The sequence below is a fragment of the Protomyctophum parallelum genome (assembly GCF_964188405.1).
Source record: "Protomyctophum parallelum genome assembly, chromosome: 1".
In the NCBI taxonomy this organism is placed as follows: Eukaryota; Metazoa; Chordata; class Actinopteri; order Myctophiformes; family Myctophidae; genus Protomyctophum; species Protomyctophum parallelum.
In genome coordinates this window covers 45187829-45202750 of record NC_139697.1, presented here as the reverse complement: position 1 = coordinate 45202750, position 14922 = coordinate 45187829, and positions in this window count along the sequence as shown.

Genomic DNA, 14922 nt, shown 5'->3' with positions numbered 1-14922 from the left:
GAACCCACCTAACTCCATTTGAGAGGATTTGGATTTTTAGAATATGTTTCCTCCCATAAAACAATGCGACTGAACAACACGTGTTGGTTAAAAATAAATATATCTTTTTTGAAAAAACACTTTTACAAAAACCTCCACTTGAGCTAGATATTGTTTGACATCACTCACTTAAGGTGATCTCAATACACCAGTGCAAAGAAAAAAGAAATCATAATAATCCATATTAATAATCATGACAGTATACATTAGGTAACATTATTAAATAATAGGGTATACAAAGATCATGATGATAAATCAAACATTTTGCAGGGTGAAGCTTCATGAAAAACGTAAAAGAAAAAGGGAACAGTTTACAAAAGGTAAGAACAGGTACAAAAAGAAAGGAACCAAAATTACAATAAGTTAAAAACGCTATGGAGCCAATCTGAAGTATAAACAAAGATCACAGCATGACATAATAGCAATTCGTCATTAAGACCGCTAGGTGCCAATGTTTGTAGTGTGAAGATCCAGAACGCCTCACGTATTTTTTAACAGCAAATCATGATCACCATCTCTATGTGGCGGATCAACGTTTTCCATGCCGCAGAAACGTAATAATGGATTTTATTTATAACGCACTTTACATTCGTAAGAATCTCAAAGTGCTACAGAGTGAATAAAAGCAAAAGAAACAACATACCATTAAAAACATCTAAAATAACAGTAACATTAAAACTTAAGGGCAAGGCTAAAAAAATGCTTTGGTAAAAAGGAAAGTTTTGAGTCCTCTCTTAAAAGTGTCTACCGACTGTGGGGCTCTCAGGTGGGCGGGGAGAGCGTTCCACAGTTCGGGGGCGACCGAGCAGAAAGCCTGGTCACCCATGGTGCGTAGGTTGGTCTTTGTGGGTTTGAGGAGGTTGGTGTTTGAGGAGCGGAGGGAGCGGGTTGAGGATTGAAGGGTGACAAGTTCCTTGAGGTAGGGGGGGGCGTTGCCGTGAATGCACTGGTGGGTTAGCAGGGAAATCTTGTATTCAGTCCGGAATGAGATGGGGAGCCAGTGGAGTGAGCGGAGGATGGGTGTGATGTGCTCGTGTTTACGCACTCTCATCAGGACCCTAGCAGCGCTGTTCTGAATGTATTGGAGCCTTTGAAGGCTCTTGCTAGGGATCCTGATGAGAAGTGCGTTGCAGTAGTCCAACCTGGAGGAGACAAAGGCGTGGACCAACTTTTCAGCATCGGGTAGAGTGAGGGTGGGACGGAGTTTGGCGATGTTTTTGAGATGAAAAAATGATGTTTTGCAGAGGTGTTTGATGTAGGCCTCGTAGTTGAGGTGGGGTTCCATTTTACGTAGTGAAGAAATGTCATGTTGATTATCTTATTGATCATTAAAATGTACCGCCACTGGGTAGTCTCTATCATTTCTCCGTATAGAGCTTTTATGCTTGTGGATTCTTTGTTTTAATTTAAAGTGGTTTTCCCCACATAGGCTAAACCACAAGGACAGTGTTGTTGCATTGAGTGCAACTGCCACAGCGGTAGTTGCCATTGGGTAGCGGGGCTAGCAGTGTCTGGCTGGCCTGTAGAGGCGCATGCCTTTGGTCTGCATGGACAAGCATATCTTTAATATTACGCCCTCACTCATTTACAAAAAGGGGCTCGTGTGTAAAGATAGGCGCTAGAGCCGGGTCGGACGTAAGAACATGGCAGTGTTTTACGGCTTTATGACACCTGAGTGGGGAGAGAAGGTATAGTAATACAAGTGACAGAAAACCTTTTCTCTTGTCTCTTGCTCTTTTTGAGGAGGTCTGCCCGAGGTTTCGTCAGTGCCGTGTCATACGCTTTTTGATCCACTCAGCCGGGTAACCTCGTTGTAGGAACCTAGCTGTCATGTCATCTGCTTTCTGTATATACTCCTCAGTAGAGGAGCACACTCTTCTGAGACGGTAAAATAGGCTTTTACATGTCAAGAAAGTGAAACTTTTGCGAGCTGTATTCACAAGTAAATTGTACGTTGCTATTTAAGCTGTTCAAAAGTAGGTGAAACGCTTGTAGTTCATCAATGGTTCCTTGATAAAGACAACAAAATGTCATCAATAAATCTATACCATTTTAAAATGTTGTGCAAATGTGCATTTCGTTCTGGGTTAAAAACATGACTTTCTTCAAAGAACCCAACGTATAAATTAGCATAGTTAGGCACACAAATGGATCCTGTGCTAGTACCAGACACCTGTTAATAAAAATCGCCATTGTACTTAAAGATGGAGTGCCGTGATTTTTTTCCACACTTAAACATGATCATCAGGTGTATTTAGGTGTATATGAGGTATAATTTTTTCAAAAAAGTGTACAGTATTTGTTAAAATGATGCTTTTATGTGGACACACCCACCAGTTCATTAGGTATGCGTGAGTTTAACCATAGCACCACCCACCTAATCCAGTCCCTCCGCCTCCTCCTTTAAGACCACCCACTTGTCCTAGTCCCTCCCCCTCCTTATAAAAGGACAGCCCATGGCTCTGCCCTTTTGTTTACTTAATGGCAAATTGGTGTCTGTAAAAACTCATGTTTTTGTGAATGTTAGAAGTGAACACTTCCCAAATTTCTGAGATATCGTATAGGCACCAATGTGCACTTATACTGCCACCATCCATGTATAGACAGAATAATACCACGCATCCATACCATATCAGATCTGATTTTTCTGATTTTTTATAATCATTTATTTTTTTCCTCCAATTATATTGACCCTATTGTCGCAATCAGCTCAGCTCATCATCCAATTCGATCATAGTTTAACAGCAGAAACAATTAGTTTGATAGATAATTTAGCCTACAATATATTGTAGGCTATTGATTTCCTCCAGCTAAGCACCCTGGCATTAAAACTGTCCTTTATCTGACTGCATTGAGTTTCAGCAAAAGTCGCCAGATTTAAAGAAACAAGCGGCCAGGTCCACAAAAATAGGTCACAGAAATTGCTGTGAATATTTATGAAAACGTTTCAAAAACACCAATCCTTTTAACAACATATTAATCTGAGGGTCCTTCACATGAACCATTGGTCAAGTCAACCACATCTCCCCTGAAAGTTACTTATATGAAAACAAGCCCAAGTCGCTTGTAATAGCCAGACATGGCAACCTGACTTCCAGCGCGACACAACATACTTCTAATTCTTGACTTTACAGCCTCGTATAAGTATTAGGACCTACATACATATTGACTACAACAGCCAACAAGAATGCACACTGTGACACTACACTCTGTATCAAAGCCCGACCACTGTGATTATAAAAGAAACAACCTACTCCTTGAGAAGAGCATGAGCAACTATACAGCAGAGCAGGTAGGCTATAAGACTGGTTTGTTGTGGTTTTCCTTGATTAATCCTGAGGACCCGACGTGAACATTTACTTGATTCCAATCTAACGAAAAACAGTCTGCTCTGCTGTGAACTGGTAATGTGTGAAATGACTGTTAGACACAGAGCAGCAAAAGCAAACTGGTTGTGTTCAGTTCACACGTGTGTATGTGGCAGGCAGCTCCGCCCACAGAGGTTGTCGTATTTAAAAAATATGTATAGAGGGGGAGGTGCGTGTGTGCGTGCAATATTTTTACGTCACACTATCCGTGTTTACTTCATTGGCCCGTTTGACCGTCAAGGGTTCAGCCTCCAGGAAGAAACCCTAAATACAAAGTTATTACACCATTGGACATAAAAATGACTCCAGGGTGTCTAATGAAGTACTGTCACCCCATAGACACATGAAAAGCTGGAAAAATACAAAAATTGTGGCACTCCATCTTTAAAGTAATTATTTTTCATTACCCACTCAGTAAGTTCAATGATGAAGTGATTAGGCGGATTAACAGTAGTGTCATGGTTATTAAGATAATAATAAACGAGTGTTTACAATTCCCAGCAAATAAACAGAAACGACGAACTTTAGCGTTCTGAAATCTCACTCGTATGGCGCCAGCAGCCAGCGCCCTATACTGCTAGCCAAACCTGACAGCTATAGCCAGGAGGCTATCTTCACAGGACCGGCCATCTAACCGGCCATAATTCACTGTGGTCAAAGACTAGTACCAACAACGACGGCGATCGCCTGCCATCCTGCGACGCCGGTACAACAACAACAACTACACCTTCTCAACGCAGTGGGTCCCTTCTGGGACCCTCGTGTGTAAGTACCACTGGATCTCAGCTCGTCTCATCTCTAAACAACTATATTTCACCCGATCAACGCACTGGACTCCATTTGGAGTCCGTGTGTGTAAGTAGCCGCTCCTTGCTGTTGGCTAACTGCCTAGCACTGTGCTATCAACACCACCTACTTCCGTCTATTGTACTGTGTACTGGCAGATACATTTCTCTTTCCTCAGATGGCACCACTCACCCCAGATGTTCCCGAAATGGCAGCCCTAAGGTCCGAGCTCCGTACCATCGAGGGTCTCCTAAATGATGTCCTCCGGAGGAAGTCGATGGTACAATCCAGACTGGAGCAGCTGGATCCAAATAGACCCCACTGCTCGAGTCCCATCCCGGGTCCCTCTTGGGTGGAAGTTGTCAGAAACGGGAGAAAGCATTCTCTCCCCTGGTTCTCTCCTGATCGCTCATCAAACTGTACCCTACTGGCGAACTTTTTCAGCCCACTGGCTGCCCAGGATTCCGCGGCTAGCTCCGTACTAGCGGTGGCTAATGGATTGCAATCCCCCACTCCGCTGGAGTGTGTGGTTGGCGCTGAGGCGTCGGTGGTTTCTTGCCCACCAACTAACCCTCTACAACGTCCCGTCGCTAAGTCCAACAAGCGCTCCTGCCCCTCAACCCCGGTTAATATCCACAGCAAACGCTTGCGGAGACGAACGCCTTCACCTCCTGCCATCCAACTGCCCGAGCAGCCCACCACTAGCCCCCCGCTCTCTCCCCCACCCCCACCGCCCAATAGTATCTTGCCGGACACAGCTGCGACCAATTGTGACGTCACCAGCGCCAAGGAAATCCCAGACGAGCCTCTCGCGTCTGTTGCTACGGCCTGCAATGTTAATGGGGGTTCCCCCAAAGACTCAATTTTGGAGAACCATGTCGTCACCGATGCATTAGCATACTCCACTATTGACAGCATTGAAATTGACATTACTGCAGAAATCCCACCCACAGTGTCTGATTCCACCACTTGTACCGCCTCGGTAGTTAATCTAAAAAATATTCCCCTTTGGTCCAAACTGTCTATCGACAACGCAGGCTGCAAAGATAGCTCTCCGGAGCTTATCATTATTGGTGATAGTTTGATTAGATCTGTTGTGATTCCTGGCGCCATTAATTATTGCCTCCCTGGTGGTAAAGTGTCGAATCTAATTAATTTGGCCCCTGCAATTGTAAACCTCCACCCCACAGCACATACAATAATTCTACATGTTGGCTCAAATGATGTTTTGAGCAGGCTCTCTGCCAAACTCAGGGAAGACATAGAACTACTTGCCACTACCATACAGAACTTAGGTAAAACTTGTATTTTTTCCGGCCCAATTCCGGCCCCCTCTAAAAGCCCTGAACATTTCAGCAGACTATGGAGCCTGCATGAATGGCAAAAATCCTTTTGTCACGCCACAGGAATTGGTTTCATCAACAACTTTGATAGTTTCTGGACACGCAATAATTTATATAAACAAGATGGCCTTCACCCCAACCCCAAAGGCACCAAGTTATTAAGCACTCATTATATCCAGTTCATCGCTTTCAGCTGCAACTGACATGCTCCACAGCATGATCCCACCTTAGCCTCACACGACAATAACCACGAGCATCTCCCCCTGGGTCATGCTGATTCCATTTCCATCTCCTGTCCGCTATCCATCCCTGTCCTCACTAGGACAAGACTACCTTCAGTTAATTTCATCCCTCGCACAGTCACCCCATCAAATCTCATTCATATTCCCTGTAGACCCAAGACTCCTCCCACTAAATGTGATAACAAGCTTAACCTTGCCCTGTTTAACATCAGATCACTAACAAATAAGTCCTCCTCTGTAAATGATATAATCTGTAAAGAGAAGCTAGATATAATCTTTCTAACAGAGACATGGCTTGGCTCGGATGGAGCTTTTCTCCTAGCGCCAGCCTGTCCCACAAACTACAGTTTCATTCACTCTGTTCGCGAGGCTAAGAAAGGAGGTGGACTGGCAATAATCTTTTCAGACACATTAAAATTCAAGGCTCTGACCCTTGGCAGCTTTACATCCTTTGAATACCAGGCCACTATATTACTTGGTAAATCCTCTATGCCAATGATTAGCATTTATCGCCCGCCAAAATGCAGTAAAGCAATATTTCTAACAGAAATATCAGAACTTTTATCCATCTGCTCCACGAACTATGACAGAACTCTTATCTCAGGTGATCTTAATCTGCACCTGGATGATGCTACAGATGCTGTGGCTATGGGTTTCTTAGAGTTATTGCACTCCTTTGAGTTTATCCAACATGTTGTTGGGCCTACACATAAACATGGGCACACTCTGGACCTGGTGATTTCCAGAGGGATGAACATCACTGTGGAAAGGACTATTGAAAGGCCTGATCTATCAGACCACTATTTGCTGTGCTTTAATATGACTGTCTCTGATCTAGAGGAAAACATCACTGAATATACCATAACAAAGCGTTTTTTTAGCTCTTCTGCAGCTGACGAGTTCCCTCGTCATCTGGGCCCCCCCCTGCCCGATACTCCCCCAGTAAATGATATGGTTCAAATTTTTAATCTTAAACTAGAGTCAGCTCTTGATATAGTGGCTCCTTTGAAAACAAAAAAGAAACATAACACCAGAGTGACGCCCTGGTTAAATGAGCATACACGCTCACTGAAGCAAGAATGTCGTAGAGCTGAGCGAGCTTGGAGAAAAAATAAACTCTCCACCCACCTAGAGATTCTTAAAAAGTCAACAGTCGCCTATAACAAAGCCCTGCGTCTAGCAAGGCAGGCATATTTCTCTGGCATTATTAACGAGAACAAGACAAATGCCAGAGTCCTATTCTCTACCATTGATCGACTTTTAAACCCCCCCCAGTCCTATAAGCAGTCATTCCCGGCCTCTAAAGCTAAGTGTAATGAGTTTGCATGCTTTTTTGATAACAAAATCTTTAACATTAGAGCTGATATTTTGAATGGTGCTGTTGCTAGTGCAAACCTTCAAACAGCAGCTAACGGTCCCAGGGTAGATCTCTCCAGGGGGAGCCTATTATCGTTTTGCGCAATTGATGAAGACGAACTCCGCAAAACCATATCACAGATGACATCTTCCTCCTGTTCATTGGATACAATTCCCACCACCTTTCTCAAAGAGGTCTTAGACAGTGTGATTGGAGATATCCTAAAAATTGTAAACAGCTCTCTACAGACAGGCGTCTTCCCAGACTCACTCAAGACGGCCGTAGTTAGGCCCCTACTAAAGAAACATAATCTGGATCCCTCCGTTTTGGGTAACTATCGACCCATTTCGAATCTGCCCTTTCTGGGCAAGGTTTTGGAGAAATGCATCTCTCATCAATTGGATGTATTTCTACAGAGCAATGATGTGCACAACAAATTCCAATCTGGCTTTAGGAAAAGTCATAGCACAGAAACTGCCCTTGTAAAAGTAATGAATGATCTTAGGGTGTCTGCTGACAAGAAACATGTATCCGTTCTCCTACTTCTAGATTTAACGGCTGCATTTGACACGATTGATCATTCAATTTTAATACAGCGTTTGGAGCACTGGATAGGCCTGTCTGGTACGGCCCTGTCCTGGTTCTCCTCCTACCTGTCAAACAGAAGTTACTTTGTCAATCTAGCCGAGTTTGACTCAGACAAACACGACATCAGTTCTGGTGTCCCACAAGGCTCGATTCTTGGTCCTCTGCTGTTCTCCTTGTACATTCTGCCATTGGGTGAACTCATTACCAATCACGGAGTCAATTTTCATTTCTATGCTGATGATACCCAACTATATCTTTCTGTGGCCCCAGACGATCCCTGTGCTTTAGACCCGCTGCTGACCTGTCTGTCTAGCATAAAATGTTGGATGAGTGAGAACTTTCTCAAACTAAATGAGGATAAGACAGAAGTTCTCATAATCGGTTCTAGCGAGCAAAAAGAATCAATAATTAGCAGACTTGGCAACCTGACTGTAGAAAGTAACAGTACAGTAAAGAACCTGGGGGTTATTATTGATTCTGAATTGAATTTTAATTCACACATTAATCATGTTACCAAGATTGCTTTTTTTCACCTTAGAAATATTGCACGGATCAGATCCTATTTGTCCTTGGACGATGCAAAAACGCTAATCCACGCCTTTGTTTTTTCTCGGCTTGACTACTGCAATGCACTCTTTTCAGGACTCCCTAAGAAAACGACTGACAGACTACAACTTGTCCAAAATGCAGCAGCTAGAGTTTTAACTAGAACTAAGATGAGAGAACATATTACTCCAGTTTTGGCATCACTGCACTGGCTTCCGGTTGTTTTCAGGATTGACTTCTGTTACTTGTCTATAAAGCTCTCAATGGTCTCGCACCTCCGTACCTCCGTGACTGCCTACCTAGATATGTCCCTAGCCGCCCCCTCAGGTCCTCCAACGCTGGCCTACTTGAAGTGCCTAAAAGAATGTGCACAAAAAAGTACGGTGAGGCAGCTTTTTGCTTCTATGGCCCAACAGCCTGGAATAAACTTCCATTCGAGCTCAGACACGCACCCTCTGTAGACATTTTTAAATCTCAACTCAAGACTCACCTCTTCACCCTTGCTTTTAGTTGAGTTTTATTTTATTTTTTATTTTATTTTTTTATGTGTTTTTATTTATTTTATGTTCTTATATTCGGTTTTGTTCTCTGCTATCATTTTAACTACTTGTGTTTTATTGTATTTTATTTTTGTGTCCTGCCCTGTGAAGCACTTTGAGCTGCATTTATGTATGAAAAGTGCTATACAAATAAAGTTTATTATTATTACTCATGACACAAAGACTGCTAGACCTTGGTAAAAGTCTATTCTCGAAGCTGGGAAGCATCTCAGGTCCCCAGCTAATCTCTAAAATGCATTTTGTGCCATTTTAATAACGCAATGTACCCTGAATTTACCGGGCAGAGTAATTTCTTCTACTACGGCATCTCCGGGCTTTGCCTGCGCCGATCTGGTTGGATTAATTTTATTTAATGATTAAAATAGTGCAGCTCCGAGAATAGACTTTTACCAAGGTCTAGCAGGCTTTGTTTCGGTGAGTAGTCACGTTGTTTAGTTTATTTGCTGGGAATTGTAAACACTCGCATGGGAGTGAGAAAATCGCTAGAGGGCTCTGGAAGGGACTTCCACAGGGCGTCAGAGAGAGACTCGCTGTAAGCCCTGGACCAGGACTAGTAATGAATGTATGTAGGGTTTGATGAAGTAGTCAACAAATTCAGAACCAACAAAGAATTAGTTTGGGCAACAATAGGACGACCCGGGGGATCGGGTGTATACACCACTGGATGCTGACAATGTACTGTACAATCAAGACAATTGTTTTCAATCAAGACGACTGATCATCATCTGCACCTGTATGGAATCTTCACAAGCTGCACGCATGTGCAGCTGGCAGGCAGACCTGCCTCTCTCTCTCTCTCTCTCTCTCTCTCTCTCTCTCTCTCTCTCTCTCTCTCATAGTAGAAATTAAAAGGTGAGTAGTGGAAGTAGGTAGCTTGCACTCAAAAGCTTTTTATATTCAATTAAATGATCACGAATAAATGATAAATGTGGGGGTCCTTGACTTGAAAAGGTTTGAGAAGCACTGATTGATACCGTCCATGATAATCTTCAGACAGTGTCTGCTGGTGAACACTAGATGGCGACAAACGGCGGTTTTACAGTCTGTCCATGACAAGACAGACAAGACTGACAAACTGACAAAAACAGTGACAATAGATTTCACTCGAGCAGTGGTTTTCAACCCATTTTTCATATCAAGGCCATTATTTATTCGTAATTTGAGCCACGGACCACCGTTTGATGACACCTCTCTCTCAGACCCAAAACTAAAGAAGATTTTGTTGCCGTTGGACAAGATTTTGTCCACAATAAGAGACAACAGGCAAACATTGGTTAAAATAACAATTCTTCTACATTCTCTAATCGTGTACGTAGACGTTCTTGTAAATTAAGTAATGCAGATGTTTAACAATAATTAAATTCTGTGTAAAAAGGAAACCAAATGGTCGGTTTCCTATTCATATATATTATATTCTCAAGAGTTAAAGATCTAACACTATTACTGGGCTGGGGGCAGTCAGACAGATATTTTGTGAAGCCACTAAGGAAATCGGGACATCCTGAAAGTTCATATAATGGCCTGTTGTGGGCGCTGTCATTGGGCCCAAAAAAACCCATATCCCCATAGAGGTCCATGTATTTGGGCCCAACTTCACCTAGACTGTATTACCTTAATAAACATGGTCATGAATACTTTCTGCTTCCAGTCACTAGTTTAAAGTCTCATTTCTCATGTCATAATATTCTTTTTGGTAAATTATGGTCCCATTTATTAAAAATAGTACCATAAAGTTGCGTATGTTCTGAAGGGCATGGCTACCGTTACAGTCTATGAACGGGAGCCACCCCCCGTTCGAGTCAAAATAAAAACCAACTAAGAAGAAGGGGGGAAGTCCCGCCTCGTTGTCTGGGCCAGCCAATGGCCAGCTGGGCCAAAACGGATCTAGAAAGATGGCGATTTACAATACAAGGACTGACTGGCTTCATTTTACGTCCATATCAGATCCGGCGAACGCTTTGTCCATATTTTTTTACAGTCTATGGTAAAGCCAGGGCCCTGACCTACTGGCAAAAATAAATGGCTTGATATAGAACTAACGGCATCAATGTATTATTGTAAAAAAGTCATTGGAGATTTTGAAACAAATCTATCTATACCCCTATTTGTAAAAATAAAAAATAAAACAATCATTTCCACCATCAGATTCAGATAGGGTATTCACTGACTGGGCTACTAAAGGGCTTTCCACTGTTGGAGATTTATACATGGAGAAATGCTTTGCATCAATATATTAGTTTAGCATAAAATACAGTATAGGCTTTTCTAAACCAAGCCCTTATTCAAAAGTTATGTAGGCTGTCATTGTATTTTCGGTGAATTAACTCACAGTTTAACCCAGTGATCTTCAGCCATTTAAATTTCAAGGACCCCCACATTAAATGTATATGAATTAGCCTAGGGTGAGAGGGTCCTAGGCCATTTCATTATGACTTTCATCTCTGGACTGGGACCCCAAAACATGTTTACAATATTTTACAACAGTAGCTACTTATATTTTGTTATTTAAAGCTGTGATTATTTATTTAAGAAGCACTGTTCAGAACCAATGTTTGAGCCTTGAAAAAAAAAGATAATCCTTAACCTTTAAGCTAAAATAATTATGACTTAAAATCATTGGTTTAATTGATGGCCTTCATGCCCTGGCACTCGGACTTGTGCCCTCAAAAAGTTGACCACACTAAAGGCCAAGTGGCCTTGCCCCTAAAAGGATGAAATTCCAGGCCTGCTCACAACATGTGTGTAACAAGTAGCCAATCTACAAGCTCACAACACGATGGCATCACTCACAACATGATTGTGTGAGCTAACCAATGAAAAGAGCTTTGACTAAAATAATGACTTAATTGGATCAATATTGGAACACAGGTTATTTCTTGGAACATTCTTGGTCTACAACTAAACGGAGCTGCATGCGACGGAAACAACACAAATAAAAACTTCACACGAGGATGCAAAGGAAACATTCAGTCTCAATGTCCAGTTTGCTAATTAATTCACGGTCAATATTTTTCCAAGAAGAACACAGCCAGTAGCATATTAAGTAAAACATTATAGTGGCTATAGGCTATTATGGGAAATGTACACTGTACAATGTACAATGTACACTAACCTCAGATAATGTTTTCATATATATAAAACCATGGTCTATGGTCTAATCTCATGGTATAAATGGATGAGGTGGACCAACAAGTGTAGTGCTTGGGTCGTTCACTCACAGTTAACAGTTTTTTTGTATTGAGTTGTGCTTGAAATGTTCTGTAATTCTGCAAACTGTTAATAAATACTTGAATCAATCACACGCACGCACGCACGCACACACGCACGCACGCACGCACACACACACACACACACACACACACACACACACACACACACACACACACACACACACACACACACACACACACACACACACACACACACACACACAGATTGTTCTAAACTTCAGTGGTTGTTTGGGATGGTTGAGGACGGTGCTACTGTATTGTTCTCAAAGTGGGGTCTGGGGACCTCCAGGGGTCTTTGAGGGGGTTCCAGCTAGGGGGACCTCCATGGGTCTTTGAGGGGGTTCCAGCTAGGGGGACCTCAGCAAGATGATGGCTTTTCGAAAATAGACGATATACAAAGCTCACAATTGTGAGCTTGTATTTTCAAAGGAATTTCACAAATGTTGACGAATATATATATATATGCAGTGTGGCGGTCTCACCAGCAGGCGGTGCTGTAGAGCGGTGGCACAGGGTGATGAACATCATGGGGGCGTGGTCGTTCTGGTCCCACTCTGGGCCGCTGGGCGGGTACCAGTGTTGTTTTCGTCGACCTGTAGATTTATTGTATCACCTGTATTAGTGTTAGTCTAGTTTTAGTCGACTAAATGTCATACAATTTTAGTCGACTAAAACTAGACTAACACTAATACATTCAGTGACTAAATTGTGACAAAATCTAAGTGAAAAACTATTCAAGAGACTATGACTAAAACTAAATAGAAATTTACCAGTGCTTGGTCCATGCGCGCCCACACCCCTCTAGAGCAGAAAGCGTGCTGGCAGTCAGTTAAACAAAGCAGTTGAACATTCAGAATGAAGCAATATTGCACGAGAGGCCCGGTGTGCTTTACGGTCGTTTAATGGCACGCCTGCGTTGCTGCAGGAACAAGCCGATAGGCCAGTTCCAGGGACGTGCACACACAGAGGTCAAAGGGGGCTTCAGCCCCCTGCCCCTTTTACCCGTCTGTAAAACAACTGCCCTCTCCGGACCACGAATGCAGCATTTACTACATGGTGAAAGAAATGCAAATGCAACTACTTTCGCTATTTTTGTCCAAAAGTGCCCTCACTCTCTGGCGAGTTCCATAGGCAACGTGTCGCTTACGGAAGGGCAACTCCATGAGACCCATTTGTTTTGTTGTTTGCATGCGTTCCGGTATACAGTTTGACTAGTGCCTGGTTTGTCTGGTTCCCTGGGCTGGATTTGCGCGTGCATGAGCCGCCTATCACAGCTGTTTCATGAAGGGGGCGGAGCTATCTTCTATCTTCTCGGAGCGGAGCTATCTTCTATCTTCTCATTAAGTATCCATCCGATTGTTTGTGGAATCTCACTTGTATGAAACAGTGACAACATGCACTTATAAAACACAGTTAGAATGATGAAAATAAAAAATAAATGAAAATATCTATGGGAAGTGGGATTCGAACAGTCTTTGGAGTGAACCAAAATAACCTTGGAAGCTGTGCGCAACCCATTACACTATGATGCGCTGACAACTGCTGTAGGAAACGATCTATTTGATCCTATGTGTGTCTGTCCAGGCGTGAACTTGGTAACAGTATAGTCACAGCATGCCATTTCATCTTGTGCCTTTTTGTGGTTTTTTAACAAATATAAGCACTCCGTTGAACTGATCAATGAATAGCTGTAGAAACAAGTCAATGATGTTGCTATAGTCACATCATGAAACACAAAGGGCCGATTCATACTCCTATTTTACCGCTGTTTCGGCGCTGTAGTGCCGAAAATGATTTCGCCTCGTCAGAAATTTTCAGTAGCACCGAAGAGCCGACTTTAGGACGGGGCCCGCCCCCCGAACCTCAAATGACGTCACATTGTAGGCTTAACAGAGCCTATTAAACAGACTTTTATTCGGCTCTAAAATAGGACTATGAATCGGCCCTTTGTGTTTCATGATGTGACTATAGCAACATCATTGACTTGTTTCTACAGCTATTCATTGATCAGTTCAACGGAGTGCTTATATTTGTTAAAAAACCAGAGGCACAAGATGAAATGGCATGCTGTGACTATACTGTTACCAAGTTCACGCCTGGACAGACACACATAGAATCAAATAGATCGTTTCCTACAGCAGTTGTCAGCGCATCATAGTGTATGGGTTGCGCACAGCTTCCAAGGTTATTTTGGTTCACTCCAAAGACTGTTCGAATCCCACTTCCCACAGATATTTTCATTTATTTTTTATTTTCATCATTCTAACTGTGTTTTATAAGTGCATGTTGTCACTGTTTCATACAAGTGAGATTCCACAAACAATCGGATGGATATTTAATGAGAAGATAGCTCCGCTCCGAGAAGATAGAAGATAGCTCCGCCCCCTTCATGAAACAGCTGTGATAGACGGCTCATGCACGCGCAAATCCAGCCCAGGGAACCAGACAAACCAGGCACTAGTCAAACTGTAACACCGGTTCCTCCTGCAACTGGCGCGCCTCCACGGCGCCCTGCTCAGATCTGACGCGGACCCAACCCCTCTAACGTGCATTTGTTTTGCCAGTTTATCCCCGGACCCCGCCGCCTCCCTGCCGGTTACAAGAACAAGGTCGTCCTTGTACGAGATAAGGAAATGAAATGACCCCCCCCCCCCCCCGCCAAGAGGAAACCACACTCTGGGGCAGAGCACAGCATGCTAACGGAATGACGTTTAGAGAGGAAACCACACTCTGGGGCAGAGCACAGCATGCTAACGGAATGACGTTTAGAGAGGAAACCACACTCTGGGGCAGAGCACAGCATGCTAACGGAATGACGTTTAGAGGCAGGCTCGAGCGTCACTTGCAGTCGCAGGTATGTTGA